The following is an 18,941-nucleotide window of genomic DNA, read 5'->3' as shown; positions in this document are numbered from 1 at the left end:
CCAGACCTTGGCTGAACGCCACGGCTGTGCTTTCCATACATTGCCGGAGAAAGTCAGCAGATTGTCTATTAGGCAGCAGCCACTACTTTAATCCCCCAGACTCTCAGCAACCCCGCCACCAGCGGCATTTCTTCCCAGCCTACCACGGTGTCCCGAGAACCTTGCTTACCTCCGGAGCGCTATGCTGGAGATTCTGGAACCTGCCAAGCTTTTCTCTCCCAGTACTCCCTCATCTTCTGTTCCGGTTGCCCTCGCACGTCCTCAATTTCCACCTCGCCTCCAAGGAATCCCGGAAATCTCCAAAGTCTACACTTCCGAGTGAATCCGATGTCACCCGAGTTCTCTCAGAAATCACAGAGGGTTGCCGACTCGCCTATGCAACTTGGCAGAGCTAGATTGTCTCCTGCCAAATGGTTACACAGACTGAACACATAGGGCTGTCATTATATTTCTACCTGTCCTGTAAAAAGACCCGGCTCATCAGGAGGTATGAGTACACTGGTGGCCATTACGGAGAATGTCCAGTCTCCCATTACTCGTACCCCTCTCCATGCCATCTTGCTGTGCGGTGACCGGTCCAAATCTCTCCCGGTTCTCATTGACTCTGGGGCCGACAAGAGTTTTATGGACGCTACCCTGGTGTCAGAGTTGGGAATCCTCACTCAAACCCTCTCCATTCCCATGGACGTCGGAGCGCTGGATGAGCGTTCTATTGGCAGAGTCACCCACAACATGGTTCCTATCAACCTGCGAGTGTCAGGCAACCAACGCGAGACGATCCAGTTTCTACTTATCGAATCCCCTCAGGTACCCGTTGTGTTGGGGTTTTCATGGCTCCAAAGACACAATCTCCTTGTGGACTGGACTGTGGGTTCGATCAATGGTTGGACCGCATTCTGCCATGCTCAATGCCTGAAGTAGGCGCAGCATGCCCTGGGACGTCTTCCTGCAGGCTTGGGTAAAGTCTCGGACCTTTTCGCCATTCCCATGGTATACCAGGACATCCGGGAGGTTTTCAGAAAGGCCCGTGCCACCTCACTTCCTCCGCTTCGGCCCTATGACTGCGCCATTGACCTTCTCCCGGGCACTGCACCGCCTCAGGGTTGGCTCTATTCCCTGTCGGGTCCGGAGACCAAGGCGATGGGAAACGTACATTGAGGGACTCCCTGGCTGCAGGGTGTATCCGATCATTCTGCCTCCCCCGCCGGCACAGGGGTATTTCTTTGTGGAGAAGAAGGACAAAACCTTGCGCCTGCGTATCGACTACCGGGGCCTGAATGACATCACGGTTAAAAACCGTTACCCACTTCACCTCATCGCCTCGGCTTTTGAGTCTCTCCAGGGGGCCACCATCTTCTCCAAGTTGGACCTCCTGAACGCCTACCATCTGGTAAGGATACGGGAAGGGGACGAGTGGAAGACATCCTTTAACACGGCTAGCAGGCACTACGAATACCTTGTTATGCCATTCAGACTGACCAACGCTCCTGCAGTGTTCCAGGCCCTGGTTAACAATGTTCTCCGTGACATGTTGAACCAGTTCGTGTTCGTCTACCTCAATGACATTCTCGTTTTTTCCCGCTTGGCTCAAGAACATGTCCTCCATGTTTTTCAGCACTCACCTCTCCCAAGGTCCCGATCACGTGGTCTCCAGCTGCAGACCGGGCGTTCTTGGACCTCAAGCACTGATTCACAACCGCCCCCATCCTAATCCATCCGGATCAGTCCCGGCAGTTCGTGTTGGAGGTCGACGCCTTGGACATCAGATTGGGGTCTGTCCTGTCCCAGCGTTCGGCCCAAGACCAAATGTTGCATCCCTGCACTTTCTTCTCCCATCGTCTCAACACCACTGAAAGGAATTACGACGCGGGTAACCGAGAACTCTTCACGGTTAAGATGGCGTTAGAGGAGTGGAGGCACTGGTTAGAGAGGAAGGAACACCCTTTCATAGTGTGGATGGATCACAAGAACCTGGAATATCTCCACACCGTAGCGCCTCAACTCCAGGCAATCTCGACAGGCCCTGCTATTCACTCGGATCAACTTCACCATCTCATTCAGCCCGGGATCCAAGAATGTGAAGCCGGATGAGCTTTCACGCCTCTATAGCCCCTCTGCTACACCAATGGATCCTGAGACCGCCCTACCCTAACTCTTGTCTCGCGGCTGCATTCGTCTGGGGTATAGAGTACCAGGTCCGTGAGGCACAGTGTTCCCAGCCGGACCCCGGGGAGGGTGCCCGGTTACCCAGATGTTTGTCCCGGACTCTGCCTGTTCCCCAGTTCTGGAATGGGCTCATCCCTCCCGACTGGCCAGCCATCCTGGCTCCCGTCGGACCCTGACCTTTGTACGACTACCTTTTTGGTGGCCCACCTTGGTTCATGACGTCTCCATGTTCATCACCGCCTGCACTGTGTGTACTCAGAATAAAATTCGAAGGCAAGCTCCGGCTGGCCTCCTTCAACCTCTTCCCGTTCCTCACCGCACCTGGTCCCATATATCCCTGGACATCGTCAAGGGTCTCCCTCCATCAGATGGCAAAACCACTATCCTCACGTTGGTGGATAGGTTTTCCAAAGCCGCCCACTTCATTCCCCTTCCCAAGTCACCCTCAGCCAAGGAAATGGCCCAGCTCATGGTGCAGCACGTCTTCCGGATCCATGGACTTCCGGTGGTCTCCGATCGCGGTCCTCTGTTTTCGTTCTGCTTCAGGAATGCGTTCTGCACCCTCATTGGGGCATCGGCCAGCCTGTCCTCCTGTTTTCACCCCCAATCTAACGGCCAGTCGGAGGGAGCCAATCAGGATCTGGAGATGACTCTTCGTTGCCTCGTCTCTGCCAACCCCACCTCCTGGAGCCAGCAACTCGTGTGGGTGGAATACAGTGGGGGGGAAAAGTATTTAGTCAGCCACCAATTGTGCAAGTTCTCCCACTTAAAAAGATGAGAGGCCTGTAATTTTCATCATAGGTACACGTCAACTATGACACACAAAATAAGAGAAAAAAAATCCAGAAAATCACATTGTAGGATTTTTTATGAATTTATTTGCAAAATATGGTGGAAAATAAGTATTTGGTCAATAACAAAAGTTTCTCAATACTTTGTTATATACCCTTTGTTGGCAATGACACACGACAAACGTTTTCTGTAAGTCTTCACAAGGTTTTCACACACTGTTGCTGGTATTTTGGCCCATTCCTCCATGCAGATCTCCTCTAGAGCAGTGATGTTTTGGGGCTGTCGCTGGGCAACACGGACTTTCAACTCTGACTTTCAACTGATTTTCTATGGGGTTGAGATCTGGAGACTGGCTAGGCCACTCCAGGACCTTGAAATGCTTCTTACGAAGTCACTCCTTCATTGCCCGGGCGGTGTGTTTGGGATCATTGTCATGCTGAAAGACGCAGCCACGTTTCATCTTCAATGCCCTTGCTGATGGAAGGAGGTTTTCACTCAAAATCTCACGATACATGGCTCCATTCATCTTTCCTTTACACCAGGGGTGTCAAACTCATTTTAGCTCAGGGGCCACATGGAGGAAAATCTATTCCCAAGTGGGCCGGACCGGAAAAATCATGGTATATATAACTTAAAAACAACAACTTCAGATTGTTTTCTTTGTTTTAATACGATCAACATACAACATAAAGCTGGAGCCTGAGGACAGTGTGTCCAAAATAGTACAAGCACAACATCACTATTAATCATAAAACACGTCAAGTTTATTTGAAAATTCTAAAGAAAAAGAACACACAAACACACAATGCCTCAGTGATTAACAGAACTGTTTCACAGATCACAGAACTATATCAGGGTGTCATTTCTCAGGCAGAAATGTAGATACAAATAATGAAATCCTGTTCCCCAAACAAGTGCAAGAACCACAGAGTCAAGAATAGGTTAAATATACAAATAAAATAAAATCAATTAAAAACAATAGCACATCAACATAAAAACATATAAACATAAATCTGAAAGCGTTGCTCAAACTCCCGTAACAGTCCAGTTATTTTATCTTTGAACCGCTTCATGTCTGCCACATGTTGGGTTGCGCATACATTTTTCAGACAGGGGAAGTGAGCTGCATCACCACCGGCAAGTTGCGTCTCCCACAATGACAGCTTCAACTTGAAAGAACGTATGCTGTCATAAGACTGCGTGACAACTTTGTTGCGCCCTTGCAGCTGTTTGTTCAAGTTATTCAGGTGCTCTGTAACATCCACCATAAATGCAAGGTCCGGCATCCATTCTGCGGAATGAAATTCTAACACTGGTTTGCCCTTTTCTTCCATGAACTGTTCAATTTCTTCTCGTAAATAAATCAGAAACGCCTCAGCACAGCACCTCGGCTTAACCATCTTACCTCAATGTGGTATGGCAGGCCATAGATGTGGTCTTTCTCTCTGAGAAGGCTGTCAAACTGACGGTGATTCAGGCTTCTGGATCGGATGAAATTAACAGTTTGGATGACCACCTTCATGACGTTATCCATCTTTAATGACTTGCAACACAAAGCCTCCTGGTGCAAAATACAGTGAAAAGTCAAAAAATCACGTCCTCCATTTGCAGATTGCACTTTCTCTCTGAACTTTGTCACAACGCCTGCTTTTTTCCCGATCATTGAGGGCGCACCATCTGTAGCCAGGCTGACAGCGCGGGACCAGTCCACTCCGACCCTGTCCAGCGCGCCCGACGAGCTGCTGGTAAAAATATCAGCTGCTGTCGTTGTATCTGTCATCGGCACCAATTCCACGAACTCCTCGTGACCGGTCAATGTGTCATCAACTCCGCGGATGAAAAAATGGCCAGTTGTGCAACATCTGTAATGTCCATGCTTTCATCAATTGCAACCAAAACGCAATAAATGACTTTACTTTTTGCTTCAACTGGCTGTCCAAATCCACTGAAAGATCGGAAATCCCTGTCTGCAACTGTGTTTCTTGTCAGGCTGATATTTGCAAAAGCCTGCCGCTTTTCAGGGCACACAATCTCCGCTGCCTTCATAATGCATGTTTTTACAAATTCACCCTCACTAAATGGTTTTGAAGCCACTGCGATTTCATTAGCAATGAGGTAGCTAGCTTTCACTGCAGCGTCACTGATGTCTCGGCTGTGAGTAAACACAGACTGCTGTTTCTTCAGACCCGCCAAAAGTTCATTCACCTTCTCTCATCTCCGCTGTCCTTGAAAGTTGTCATATCTGTCGGCATGAAGACTCACATAGTGGCGACGAAGGTTATATTCTTTCAGCACTGCAACATGCTGTGAACACACCAAACATACAGCTTTCCCATTCAATTCCGTGATTAAATAGGATGACCATTTTTCTTGGAACACTCTGCACTCTCGTCCACTTTTCTCTTTTTGACAGAGACATATTGGGGCAATGAGAGTGCCAAAGCACATAATGTTAAAAGTAGAAGCCGTAATAAATATCGCGGGCAAAACAAAGTAGCTCATTGGCTGCACGTGCTTGACCTACTTGCTCTGCCCCGGTATAAACAGTTTGCTTGCTTAACACAATTGCTATTGCGCCATCCAGTGGACGCAATTGGAACAGCAGTTTATTTTATTGAAAAATTGCTTTTTATTTTTTATTTTTTTAAATCATCTCGCGGGCCGGATTAAACCCGTTTGCGGGCCTGATCCGGCCCGCGGGCCGTATGTTTGACACCCCTGCTTTACACGAATCAGTGGTCCTGGTCCCTTTGCAGAAAAACAGCCCCAAAGCATGATGTTTCCACCCCCATGCTTCACAGTAGGTATGGTGTTCTTTGGATGCAACTCAGCATTCTTTGTCCTCCAAACACGACGAGTTGAGTTTTTACCAAAAAGTTCTATTTTGGTTTCATCTGACCATATGACATTCTCCCAATCCTCTTCTGGATCATCCAAATGCACTCTAGCATACTTCAGACGGGCCTGGACATGTACTGGCTTAAGCAGGGGGACACGTCTGGCACTGCAGGATTTGAGTCCCTGGCGGCGTAGTGTGTTACTGATGGTAGGCTTTGTTACTTTGGTCCCAGCTCTCTGCAGGTCATTCACTAGGTCCCCCCGTGTGGTTCTGGGATTTTTGTTCACTGTTCTTGTGATCATTTTGACCCCACGGGGTGAGATCTTGCGTGGAGCCGCAGATCGAGGGAGATTATCAGTGGTCTTTTATGTCTTCCATTTCCTAATAATTGCTCCCACAGTTGATTTCTTCAAACCAAGCTGCTTACCTATTGCAGATTCAGTCTTCCCAGCCTGGTGCAGGTCTACAATTTTGTTTCTGGTGTCCTTTGACAGCTCTTTGGTCTTGGCCATAGTGGAGTTTGGAGTGTGACTGTTTGAGGTTGTGGACAGGTGTATTTTATACTGATAACAAGTTCAAACAGGTGCCATTAATACAGGTAACGAGTGGAGGACAGAGGAGCCTCTTAAAGAAGAAGTTACAGGTCTGTGAGAGCCAGAAATCTTGCTTGTTTGTAGGTGACCAAATACTTATTTTCCACCATAATTTGCAAATAAATTCATTACAAATCCTACAATGTGATTTTCTGGAGAAAAAAAATCTCAATTTGTCTGTCATAGTTGACGTGTACCTATGATGAAAATTACAGGCCTCTCTCATCTTTTTAAGTGGGAGAACTTGCAGAATTGGTGGCTGACTAAATACATTCTTTCCCCACTGTATGCCTGCAACAACCTTCCCTGCTCAGTCACTGGTCTCTCGCCTTTCGGGTGTTCGATGGGATATCGGCCCCCGCTCTTCCCTGAGCAAGAGGACAAGGTCAGCATACCCTCGGCCCAGATATCCATCCGCCACTGTCGCCGTACCTGGAAGAGAGCCCGGCATGCTCTTCTCCGGGTATGGACGACAGGCGGACCGCCATCGGACCCCGGCTCCCCATTGTCGTCTCGGGCAGAGGGTATGGCGGACCACTCGGGATCTGCCCCTCCGGGTGGAGTTCCGCAATCTTTCCCCCCGTTACATCGGCCCTTTCCCCATCTCTAAGATTCTTAGCCCCGCACCCTCCGTATACATCCCTCTTTTCATGTATCAAGGATTAAACCTCTGTCTCACAGCCCTCTGTCTCCTCTTTCCAGTAAACTAATGGACAACAACACTTAAGCTTCTACTTCCAGCTTATACAAACTATATAAATTTTACGGACACAGTATATTTTAAAATAGCTCTCTTTTGTTTGTTTTTAGTCCCATCCTTCAGCTACCCTCAACCCATCCTATCTATCTCTGAAGACCATCCAGTTTTGATTTATATTTGCTATATATTTTTCAACTCTGCTGTTTCATAAAGGTTCTGAACCTATATACAAAATCAGAACTGTTTGTGGTCGCCATTGAACATTCACGTGTCCTGGTCTCCGTCTGCCCAAAATAAATTATTAACCCAGTGGAGAGTCAAAGGACAATTGTGGAGGAGTTCCGGGGTTCAAACCAAATCTGTTAAAGTACAGGGCAGGGGAATTGATGAACAGTGGGGCATTTATCATATGTTACTGTTTAAGTACCTTAAGTTGGTTTCTGTAAACATTTACTTTGATTAATTTATGGCACCTTTTATTATGTTTTTAGAATATTTTAGCAATTTTGAATGTATAGTTTCTTTATTGAATTTGATTGTTTCCGTAGGAGGGGGCTATGGCAATTTATAGGCTGGGGTAGAGCTCGTCCCCGGACCTGGAGTCGCGGGCAGACCATGATAAGCAGATTCCACTAGCTTCCATAGCCACCGAGTCAGATTCCACAGCCACAAAGTCAACATTTTATTTAAGGTTAGGCATAAGGTTAGCAGTGTGGTTAGGTTAGGGTTATGGTTAGGTTTAAAATAGAATTTTAAGAACATCAATTGTAGAAATGGGCGGGGTTTATGACTTTGTGGCTATGGAAGCTAGTGACGACCATGAAATGCTGCATTCACGTGCTGTCACGCCCTGGCTCTGGGGACTCTCGTATGTTGAGCCAGGGTGTTCATTTGTTTATGTTCTAGTTGTTGTATATCTATGTTGGCCAGGGTGACTCCCAATCAGAGACGGCTGTAGCTCGTTGTCTCTGATTGGGAGTCATACTTAGGTAGCCGTTAGGCATTCATTGTTTGTGGTTTCTTGTTCTTATTTTGGTTTGTGTTCAACCGTAGACATCACATTTTCGTCTGTTGTTTTGATCGTGTGATCATTCGCTAATAAATATGTTCACCTTCAACGCTGCGCATTGGTCCTCCTCCTTAGACGATCGTGACAGAAGAAACCACCAGAACTGGACCAAGCAGCCTAGTGAGGAGCAGAGTGGGTGGACTTGGGAACAATGGAGGAAGAGCTTCGACTGGGTCAAGCCAAAGGAGGAGCAGAATGGCTGGAGTTGGAAGCAGGAGAGCGAGAGTTGGGCGAGAACGATAGAGGCCTGGTCCACGGGGAAGAGAGACCCCCAGAAATTTTTTAGGGGGGGGGCTCACGACGTCGGGGCAGCAGGAGGCCGCGATAGAGCGGCCCAGCGGGTTGCCAGAGGAGGCCGCCAGGTTACGGGGGCCACTGGTCGAAGAGGGGATGGAGGATGTAGAGGCACGGCGAGAGGTACTGGGGTGTGTTACCAGTCCGGTCCGGCCCGTTCCAGATCCCGGTGTAGGGCCAGTGGTGTGTGTCCCCAGTACGGTCCGGTCTATTCCTGCTCCCCCGCACCAAGTCAGTGGTGCGCTCGCCAGCCCGGCTCGGCCCGTTCCTGCTCCCCGCACCAAGTCAGTGGTGCGCCCGTCAGCCCGGCTCGGCCCGTTCCTGCTCCCCGCACCAAGTCAGTGGTGTAGCCGTCACACCGGCTCGGTCCGTTCCTGCTCCCCGCACCAGTCAGTGGTGCACCCGTCCAGCCCGGCTCGGCCCATTCCTGCTCCCCGCACCAAGTCGGTGGTGCGCCCGTCAGCCCGGCTCGGCCCGTTCCTGCTCCCCGCACCAAGTCAGTGGTGTGCTTCGTCAGCCCAGTCCGGCCTGTCCCTGCTCCACGCACCAAGCCAGGGGTGTGCGTCGTCAGCCTGGTAAGGCCCGTTCCTCCTCCACGCACCAAGCCAGGGGGTGCGAGTCGTCAGCCTGGTAAGGCCCGTTCCTCTCTCCACGCACCAAGCCAGGGGTGCGCGTCGTCCAGCCTGGTAAGGCCCGTTCCTCCTCCACGCACCAAGCCAGGGGTGCGCGTCGTCAGTCCAGCACAACCCGTGCCTGGGTCACCGGTGCCTGGTAAGGTCCCGGTCAACTGCTCCACTGTGGAGCTGAAGCTATCCGCTCCACGAGTGTGCAGTCCAGCTCCGGTCAGCAGGGCCAGACCGGACCAGGGGTACTTTGGGGGTTTAGAGAAGGAGTGGGGGTCAAGTCCGGAGCCGGATCCGCCGCCGAGGCGGAGTGCCCACCCGGTCCCTCCCCTGTTGGGTTTGGTTGGCGCGGTCGGAGTCCGCGCCTTTGGGGGGGGTACTGTCACGCCCTGGCTCTGGGGACTCTCGTATGTTGAGCCAGGGTGTTCATTTGTTTATGTTCTAGTTGTTGTATATCTATGTTGGCCAGGGTGACTCCCAATCAGAGACGGCTGTAGCTCGTTGTCTCTGATTGGGAGTCATACTTAGGTAGCCGTTAGGCATTCATTGTTTGTGGTTTCTTGTTCTTATTTTGGTTTGTGTTCAACCGTAGACATCACGTTTTCGTCTGTTGTTTTGATCGTGTGATCATTCGCTAATAAATATGTTCACCTTCAACGCTGCGCATTGGTCCTCCTCCTTAGACGATCGTGACACGTGCTCATCAGAATTTCCTATTTCCTAGTTGTGGTGTCGGAAATACAACTTTGTTTCATTCATGTGCTTTTTTGTGATTTGGTCGGAACAATTCTTCAACTAATAAGAGTTTAGCTAGCTTACTTAACATTGACAATATGGTCAAACTAGCTACATTATACATATTGATGAGGCTGTAGTGGTCAAAAATGTATTTGTTGTCATCCTTTGGTTGAAAAGGTTAAAAGGTCAGTGGTGAAACTTCACAACTCAACAACTCGGGCAGCAACATTTTCTCAAATCCCCTTGTAATTCTGACTTGGAGGGTTTTTCATGTGAAAATTCCCAGTCAGGACTAGGAATTTCAAAGAAATCCGACAGCACGTGAACACGGCAATGAACCTTTGATGCAGAAGCATGTAACGTTTAGAGCCCAAGACATATGGGTATCGACTGAAAGCCAAGTTGAAGTCTAGTCTCGTGTTTTTCAAATTTGTAATTTTTTGGTGTGGTTTTCCTGTTTTTGTCCCGCACTGCAAATATTCCTCACTGGATTCTGGAACTGCAACAACCTTTTTGTCAAATAAACCAATAGTGACACCATACCAGCCACTGCCAACTAACCCTACAGTTTAGCTAAGCAGTCTTTTATCAACATGTAATGCATTGAGTTAACCTGAAATCTGTAGACTTGTGGTACAGCAGCTTCTACTGCTGATTCGCTACCTTACAGGACAATGTGGTTTGGAGCTGTGTCTATGACCAGGGTTTATTTCCTGGACAACGTTTATTGTTTCTATTTCTATTCCTTTCTAGTCTAATTCTTTTTAAGACAGAGAGGGTTCATATCTGGATTTTGGCAAAACACCTTAAAATCACATAGACTGGAAGTCTAATCATGGGTTTACTTTGAAGCTGATTTTTGGTCTGGTCTGTAGAGATATTGGTCTAACTTTATTGGGAACAAATACATCAAGTAAGTACATAAATAAAGAATTGAAATCAATTAATTGGAATAAATCAAATCATATCAATTGTAATGACTGATCCACAGAATGTATTGTTACCAGCCAATCAGGGGTATGTTCACTTTAACAGAAGCAGAATGAGGGGTACAGACAGTGATGTGTATAGGAGTCATTGTCTTTGGTGCCTCGGTCCTTGACACATACATTTGTGTACAGGTACTATAACACAGAAACACAAACCACACATGGCTCTTCATCTCTCCCTCCTCCTCCTCCTCTTCTCCCGACTCTCAGGTAAGGGTAACATGTTTTTATGAAGTGAAAAAGTCTCATGGTTCAGTGCGCTGCTGCTTGAAGTCAGACAAAATATTAGCTAGCCTACATATTCAGCCCACACTCATCCCTGCCATACCAGCCATTTTGTACACTACTCACTCCGACTGTTGTCCTTGTCCACCTGAATGGGTAATTGGTAGACCACCTTATCAGTTGACCAAAAGGACTGAGTCTAAATGTGTTTTCTGTTGCTGTGTCTGCCGGTACCCAGACAGGGGAGTACGGTGTGTCCACAGTGAGTAAGGTGTCTGTGAAGACAGGAAACTCCATCACCATCCCATGTCGCTATAATCTGAGATACATAGAATATGTCAAATACTGGTGTCAAGGAGATTACTGGAATTCTTGTTCTGCTCTAGTACGCACAGACCAACCAAAGATATCTGGGACGGTGTCAATCTCTGATGATGTCACCCGAAGAATCTTCTCTGTTACCATGACTGATCTGCAGCCAGAGGACTCTGGGTATTACTGGTGTGCTGTGGAGACTACAGGAAGAGATCAACACACATACTTGCACCTGTCAGTTACCACAGGTTAGCTCCCATACCTCTCCTCAATCACACTGTTTTTTTTATTTGTTCAGTATGACACAGCTATGTAGCTATTGATTTGGGGGAAGACTGTTTTAAGGCTCTAAATACAATGTATTTACATGGCTATACATATAGGCAGATACAATGTCTGTATGGAGTGTGTTTTCATTGTGGGTATACATTGTTATACTGTGGAGAACAGAAACACTTTATTATGAAGGGTTTCTACATAAGGACTTCATAACACATTCATAAGCCATGCATAATGAAATCAAAATCACAACCAAATGCTGATTTATTAATTATCTTTGAGACATTAAATTGAAATACTGTAGAATTCCATTCTTCCTATTGAAGACCGCTCCTTCTGAGGAGTACCAATATGGCGGACGGTGGCTTCAAAGCCTCTCATTGGCCAATACATAGCATCAGCAATCTAGTGTTTGTATACACTGAGTGTACAAAACATTAGGAACTCCTTCCTAATATTGAGTTGCACCCCCTTTTGACCTCAGAACAGCCTCAATTCGTCAGGGCATGGACTCTACAAGGTGTCAAATGTGTTCCACAGAGATGCTGGCCCATGTTGATGTCACGGATACGGCCGAGGCTGCCCCTCCTCCTCGTTCGGGTAGGCTTCGGCGGTCGTCGTCACCGGAGTACTAGCTGCCACCGATCGATGTTTCTGTGTCTCACTAGTTCTGTCTGTATTGTTCACACCTGTTACTCATTAGGCTTATTCGTTTCCCTATATTACCTCTGTTTTCCCTCCTGAGTGTGTGCGTGATTGTTCTTTGTTATGTCGTCTGTTGAGCTGTTGTTTTTGCTCTTCCCTGCGTGGAGGGTTTGCTATATTTACTTGGAGTCAAGTAAAGCCATTTATTCTCAGTTCTGTGTCCTGCGCCTGATTCCGTTTCCCCACTGCACCCAGACGCTGACAGAATCACGCACCCGTTATGGAGTCAGCAGGCACGCCCGATCCCAGCGCTTCGTTGGAGGAACGCATCCACCAGCACGCGACCATGCTGCAGCGACTAGGTTCGGCTCTGGATCAAGTGATCCACACCATGGATCGATGGGAGAGAGTTGGGTTTTCTACACCTCCTCTTTCGCCGATTTCTCTTCCATCAAGATCCTCAAACCCTGGGTCCAGTGGTCTTCGGCTCTCGCTACCGAGGGAATACGATGGGACAGCTGCCGGGTGTAAGGGTTTCCTGCTCCAGGTGGAACTTTACCTGGCCACCATCCACCCGGCTCCCTCGGGATACGAGAGCGTGTCCGCCCTCATCTCCTGTCTGTCGGGCAGAGCCCTGGAATGGGCCAACGCGGAGTGGGGTGGAATAGACGCTGAGTCCGTTCGTTATGAGGACTTTACCCGCCGTTTCCGGGCAGTATTCGATCATCCGCCTGGAGGGAGAGCAGCGGGGGAGCGTCTGTTTCACCTCAGCCAGGGAAGGAGGAGCGCACAGGAATACACCCTGGATTTCAGGACACTGGCAGCCAGAGTGGGATAGAACGAGAGGGCCCTGATTGATCACTACCGATGCAGTGTATGGGAGGATGTTCGTCGGGAGCTGGCCTGCAGGGACACTAATCTTAACCTGGACCAGCTGGTAGATTTGTCGATCCGGCTGGATAACCTGTTGGCTACCCGCGGACGTCCAGATCAGGGTCCGTCCAGTCCATCCCCCAGCACTTCCGAGTCCACACCTATGGAGCCTGAGTTTTCCCCACATTCCCAGCATAGGGCGCTCGTAGATTCCGGCGCAGCTGGGAATTTCATGGACAGATTGGTTGCGCATAGATTAGGGATTCCTATATTGCCGTTAGATGTGCCCTTCCCCATACGTGCCCTAGATAGTCGCCCATTAGGGTCAGGTATGGTTAGGGGAGGTCACAGCTCCACTTCGGGTGGAGACACAGGGGGGGTCATGAAGAGAGAATTAGTCTCTTCCTTGTTGATACCCTGCGTTTCCCCATGGTGCTGGGCCTTCCCTGGCTAGCCACCCATGACCCCAGTATTTCGTGGCAACAGAGGGCTCTTAAGGGATGGTCACCTCAGTGCTCGGGAAGGTGTGTAGGTGTTTCCGTATGGGGGCAACCATGGTGGAGAGTCCAAACCATGTCTCCCCAATGCACATTCCCTCAGAATATGCCGATTTGGCTCTCGCCTTCTGTAAAAGGAAGGCGACTCAATTACCACCCCATCGACGAGGGGATTGTGCGATAGATCTCCGTGAGGGTGCTGCACTTCCCAGGAGTCACGTGTATCCTCTGTCACAGGAGGAGACGGTGGCTATGGAGACATATGTCACCGAATCTCTGGGACAGGGATACATTCGGCCCTCCACTTCCCCTGCCTCCTCAAGTTTCTTTTTTGTGAAGAAAAAGGATGGAGGTTTACGCCCGTTTATTGACTATCGAGGTCTAAATCAGATAACCGTAAAATACAGCTATCCTCTTCCTCTCATTGCTAGTATGACGGAGTCATTGCACAGGGCCCGCATCTTCACAAAATTGGACCTCAGGAGCGCGTACAATCTGATCCGTATCCGGGAGGGGGACGAGTGGAAGACGGCATTTAGTACCACCGCTGGTCACTATGAGTACCTCGTCATGCCGTACGGGTTGATGAATGCTCCCTCAGTCTTTCAATCTTTTGTCGATGAGATTTTCAGGGACCTGCACGGACAGGGTGTAGTGGTGTATATAGATGATATTCTCATATACTCCGCTACACGCGACGAGCATGTGTCCCTGGTGCGCAAGGTGCTTGGTAGACTGTTGGAGCATGACCTGTACGTTAAGGCTGAGAAATGTCTGTTCTTCAGACAGTCCGTCTCCTTCTTAGGATACCGCTTGTCAGAGTCAGGGGTCGAGATGGAGTGTGACCGCATTTCAGCCGTGCGTAATTGGCCGACTCCTACCATGGTAAAGGAGGTGCAGCGATTTTGGGGTTTTGCCAACTACTACCGGAGATTTATCCAGGGCTTTGGCCAGGTAGCAGCTCCCATAACGGTTCGGTGCACCTGCAGTGGTTTTTGGTCAGCTGAAGGCGCTGTTCACCACGGCTCCCGTGCTGGCTCATCCGGATCCATCCTTGCAATTCATAGTCGAGGTGGACGCGTCCGAGGCGGGGATAGGAGCTGTACTGTCTCAGCGCTCGGGTACGCCTCCCAAACTCCGCCCCTGTGCTTTCTTCTCGAAGAAGCTCAGCCCGGCGGAGCAAAACTACGACGTGGGGGATCAGGAGCTGTTAGCTGTTGTGAAAGCTCTTAAGGTGTGGAGACATTGGCTTGAGGGGGCTAAACACCCTTTTCTCATTTTGACTGACCACCGCAATCTGGAGTACATTCGGGCAGCGAGGAGACTGAATCCTCGTCAGGCAAGGTGGGCCATGTTTTTCACGCGTTTTGTGTTCACCCTATCGTATAGACCAGGTTCCCAGAATGCTAAGGCAGACGCTCTGTCCCGGCTATATGACTCAGAGGATCGGACCAGGGAGCCTACTCCCATACTTCAGGCTTCTTGTCTGGTGGCGTCGGTGGTATGGGAGGTTGACGCGGACATCGAGCGGGCGTTACGCACGGAGCCCACTCCCCCCCAGTGTCCAGTGGGTCATGCGTACATTCCGTCAGAGGTTCGCGATCGTTTGATTTATTGGGCTCACACGTCACCTTCTTCTGGCCATCCTGGCATTGGTCGGACAGTGCGCTGTCTTAGTGGGAAGTACTGGTGGCCCACCTTAGCTCAGGATGTGAGGGTTTATGTTTCTTCCTGTTCGGTGTGCGCTCAGTGCAAAGCACCTAGACACCTGCCCAGAGGTAAATTACAACCTCTCCCCGTTCCACAGCGGCCGTGGTCACACCTATCGGTGGACTTTGTTACAGATCTTCCTCCGTCACAGGGTAACACCACGATCCTGGTCATTGTGGATCGGTTTTCTAAGTCCTGTCGTCTCATTCCTTTGCCCTATAGTGTCTGATCGGGGTCCCCAGTTCACATCGAGGGTCTGGAAGGCATTTATGGACCATCTGGGGGTCTCGGTCAGCCTGACCTCAGGTTTTCACCCCGAGAGTAATGGGCAGGTGGAAAGAGTAAACCAGGATGTGGGTAGGTTTCTGAGGTCGTATTGCCAGGACCGGCAGGGGGATTGGTCAGTTTACATCCCCTGGGCAGAAATGGCACAAAATGCCGGAAGCTGGATTGGCGGTTTGTGGGGCCCTTTAAAGTCCTGAGGAGGTTGAACAAGGTTTGTTATAGGTTACAGCTCCCCCCTGATTACCGTATTAACCCCTCGTTCCATGTGTCTCTCCTCAGGCCGGTGGTAGCTGGTCCGCTCCAGGAGTCCGAGGTGCGGGAGGTTCCTCCGCCCCCATTGGACATTGAGGGGGGCACCGGCGTACTCGGTCCGTTCCATCATGGATTTGAGGCGTCGGGTTGGAGGCCTGCAGTATCTCGTGGAGTGGGAGGGTACGGTCTGGAGGAACGGAGCTGGGTTCCCAGGAGGGACATCCTCGATCCCTCCTTGTTAAGGGAGTTCCATCGTCGTCATCCGACTCGCCCTGCTCCGCGTCCTCCTGGCCGTCCCCGAGGCGGTGTCGACCGCACGGCTGGAGCCGCGTCCAGGTGGGGGTACTGTCACGGATCGGCCGAGGCTGCCCCTTCTCCTCGTTCGGGCAGGCTTCGGCGGTCGTCGTCACCGGAGTACTAGCTGCCACCCGATCGATGTTTCTGTGTCTCCACTAGTTCTGTCTGTATTGTTCACACCTGTTACTCATTAGGCTTATTAGTTTCCCTATATTACCTCTGTTTTCCCTCCTGAGTGTGTGCGTGATTGTTTTTGTTACGTCGTCTGTTGAGCTGTTGTTTTTGCTCTTCCCTGCGTGGAGGGTTTGCTATATTTACTTGGAGTCGAGTAAAGCCATTTATTCTCAGTTCTGTGTCCTGCGCCTGATTCCGTTTCCCCACTGCACCCAGACGCTGACAGTTGACTCCAATGCTTCCCACAGTTGTGTGAAGTTGGCTGGATATCCTTTGGGTGGTGGACCATTCTTGATAAACATGGGAAACGGTTGAGCGTGAAAAACCCAGCAGCGTTGCAGTTCTTGACACACTCAAACCGGTGCGCCTGGCACGTACTACCATACCCCGTTCAAAGGCACTTAAATATTTGTTATTGCCCATTCACCCTCTTAATGGCATACATACACAATCCATGTCTCAATTTGCTCAAGGCTTAAAAATCCTTCTTTAACCTGTCTCTTTTCCTTCATCTACACTGATTGAAGCGGATTTAACAAGTGACATTAATAAAGGATACTAGCTTTCACCTGGATTCACCTGGTCAGTCTATGTCATGGAGAGAGCAGGTGATCTTAATGTTTTGTACACTCAGTGTACATCATTTTGTATGATATGACATGCGTTGCTTCTCCCTTGGTGAATTTGTGTCTGTACCTCTGTGTTCAGGTACTCCAGGACTCTATGTGGACCAACAGGAGGTGACTGGAGTTGAAGGAGGGAGTGTCACTGTCTGTTGTCACTATAGTAACACTGTGGCTAAGAAGTGGTTGTGGTGTAAGATGGGTCTCTACTATGTCCCCTTGGTGGGAAGATATTCAGGTCTTTTAGATGGAACATCAGTGACATCACAGCAGACCATTGATAACAACAACAGACACATTTTAACAGTGACTCTGAATGGATTGAATATGGGGATACTGGCTGGTACTGGTGTTCCACAGGTGACCTACAGATGCCTGTTCACATCACTGTCAATCAACTGACCACAACACAGAGTATCACACCTGCCTCCACCACCACCCCTACCCCCACTTCCACCATCACCATCTCCACTGTCAATCAACTGACCACAACGCAGACTGACACCATCATCAGTAAGTAATGAGAGACCATTTTTAACCTAATATAGTGAAATTAGTCTTTCAAATTCACAGAATTCAACTTAAGTCATTTTGCATACATGATACATTGATATATCACGCTGAAATTGTGTCACTTCAACACTAATAAATGAAATACAGAAGCTGTTGAACCTTGACAGAAAAGCTGACCCCTCAAGACATCTCTCTGACCTCACCCACAACTGTAGTTCCTGCTGTGTCCTCTTCCACCTCTCAGGCCCCAGTCAACAACACACACGATGGAGCCCAGGGGTAGGTGAACACTACCACCTCTTTAGTCGGTACTCAATAAGCAAAAAGGTCATTTATTTTAATTATTGGATGAATACATTGTGTTGTTTTAAAATAAAAAATAAATGCCTTCTGTATGCCTCAGTCTTCAACTAACACTGTCTGGTTGCAATTTGCATAGTGTCATGTCCTCAAAGCAATGTTGTTCTTCTACAGATGGGAAAGAACACTCTTCTACCTTCCGAAAACTGTTAATGCAGTGCTCTTCCTCCTGTGCACCATCATTGCTGTGGTGAAGTTCACGGCAAACCGACTCTGAGGTCAAACAGGATGAGTAGAAACTAGATTTATTTAGCATTTGCAAATTTTTCATTGAGGGATATGTCTTTACCTTCTTCACCTTCTTCTCCTTCTGTAGCTTTATTGGTATATTTAAATTCTTTGCTAATAAATTTTTTTTACTCTTCTCAAGATCATCTGTTACGAAATTCTGTGAAATTACAGTGCCTTCGGAAAGTATTCAGACCCCTTTACTTTTTCCACATTTTGTTATGTTACAGCCTTATTCTAAAATTGATTAAATAAATAAAAATCCTCAACAATCTACACACAATACCCCATAATGTTTTTTAGAAATGTTTGCTAATTTATAAAAAATTAAAACCAGAAATACATCATTTACATAGGTATTCTGACCCTTTGATATGAGACTCGAAATTGAGCTCATGTGCATCCTGTTTCCATTGATCATCCTTGAGATGGTTCTACATCTTCATTGGAGTCCACCTGTGGTAAATCAAATAAAGAATAATATGGTCAATTAAATTGATTGGACATGATTTGGAAAGTCACACACCTGTCTATATAAGGTCCCACAGTTGACAGTGTATGTCAGAGCAAAAACCAAGCCATGAGGTCCATAGAGCTCGGAGAGAGGATTGTGACGAGGCACAGATCTGGGGAAGGGTACCAAAATATTTCTGCAGCATTGAAGGTCCCCAAGAACACAGTGGCCTCTATCATTCTTAAGTGGATGAAGTTTGGAACCACCAAGACTCTTCCTAGAGCTGGCCGCTCGGGCAAGCAAATGGGGGAGAAGGGTCTTGGTCAGGGAGGTGACCAATAACCCAAAGGTCATTCTGACAGAGCTCTTGAGTTTCTCTGTGGAGATGGGAGAACCTTCCAGAAGGAC

This window comes from Coregonus clupeaformis, unplaced genomic scaffold (genome assembly GCF_020615455.1).
Source record: "Coregonus clupeaformis isolate EN_2021a unplaced genomic scaffold, ASM2061545v1 scaf2155, whole genome shotgun sequence".
Classification (NCBI taxonomy): domain Eukaryota; kingdom Metazoa; phylum Chordata; class Actinopteri; order Salmoniformes; family Salmonidae; genus Coregonus; species Coregonus clupeaformis.
The sequence above is the reverse complement of the archived record's forward strand: the minus strand, read 5'-3'. Positions refer to the sequence as shown.